Raw genomic sequence first — 1703 nt, 5'->3', positions numbered from 1 at the left:
TATATATATATATATATATATATATATATATATGTATACATATATATATAGACACACACACACACACACACATACACATACACATGTCTGTAGTGTATGTGCGTGCTTTTCTGTTTGTATTTGTCCCCACACCACTTGACCTCCAGTGTTGGTTGGTTTAGTGTTTCAGTAAAAGGGGCCGATTAAATAAGCACCAGACTTAAGAATTATAAGAAAAAATACTGGGGGTTGATTTGTTCAACGAAAACCTTTTAAAGGCACTGCCCCCTCCCCACCGCCACACCTGGGTGCAGTCCGTTTTCTGACGTAAAAAACTAAAGCTAAGAGATGTATGTTTGTTGAGCATACATCTCTTATCTTTATATTCTGTTACTTTAGTGTTACATTTACAAAATTATGGACCCCTAATGAGACAGCCTGTTGGATACCATCCATACCAGATGCCATGCACCGTCGAAATATCCGTCATGTTATACTCATAATAAATAGTATTCCAGTAATATACTTGTACAGTAAACTACTTCTTACCTGGTACTTAAATACCCAGAAATCTCAAACAACCAGCATCCAGAAAAAAAAATTAATATTGGTAAAGAAAAGGGAATGTGTTCTTTATTAAAGTCAAGAGAATTTGTGTTAATTTGTGTTGATTAATTCTGGCATTCCGTCAGTTACAATGATAAGGGTTCTAGTTGATCCACCCAATAGAACAGCCTGCTCGTGAAATCAATGTGCAAATGGTTGAGCACTCCACAGACTCGTGTTGTGTTGGCACGCCGTCGCTTACGATGTCAAGGGTTCCAGTTGATCCGATCAACAGAACAGCCTGCTCGTGAAATTAACGTGCAAGTGGCTGAGCACTCCACAGACACGTGTACCCTTAACGTAGTTCTCGTGGTTATTCAGCGTGACACATTGTGACAGGGCTGACCTTTTGAAATTACAGGCACAACAGAAACAGGAAGTAAGAGTGAGAGAAAGTTGTGGTGAAAGAGTACAGCAGGGTTCACCACCATCCCCTGCCGGAGCCTCGTGGGGCTTTAGGTGTTTTCGCTCAATAAACACTCACAACGCTCGGTCTGGGAAGCGAAACCGTGATCCTATGACCGTGAGTCCGCTGCCCTAACGACTGGGCCATTGCGCCTCCACCACAGACTCGTATACCCTTTATGTAGTTCTCAGGGAGACTCAGTGTGACATGGCCAGCCCTTTGAAATACAGGCAACACACATTTCTGCCAACTGAGTAGACTGGAGCACCATGAAATGAAGTGTCTTGCTGAAGAGCACAATGTGTTGCCAGGAATTGAACTCATGACCTTGCGATTGTGAGCTGACTACCCTTACCTCTAAGCCACATGCCTTCACTGTTAATTAATAAATCATCATTGTATAGAAGAAAGTTTCTGCTCTATCTAAAATGGATTGTTGCTGCCTCTTTGAAGAAGTGATTTGTCTTAGTCTGGTTTCTATTCTTTGATCTGTCCAGCATGAGGGGCCATACCAGGGGTTTTGCACTCTGCTGGCATAGCATAAAACCATTGGCCATGCAAATCAAGAAGGGTCTCCCTGGGCAGGCCTGACATGCTACCCAGTCATGCTGGGCAGACTGCATTTACAGTATCCCTATTTTATTAAGTTAACGAAACTTATTCTTGAATCATATTTTAATTTCTTCTCATTTCTCCCATTTCTATTATATTC

The sequence above is a fragment of the Octopus bimaculoides genome, chromosome 28 (assembly GCF_001194135.2).
Source record: "Octopus bimaculoides isolate UCB-OBI-ISO-001 chromosome 28, ASM119413v2, whole genome shotgun sequence".
Taxonomy (NCBI): Eukaryota; Metazoa; Mollusca; class Cephalopoda; order Octopoda; family Octopodidae; genus Octopus; species Octopus bimaculoides.
The sequence above is the reverse complement of the archived record's forward strand: the minus strand, read 5'-3'. Positions refer to the sequence as shown.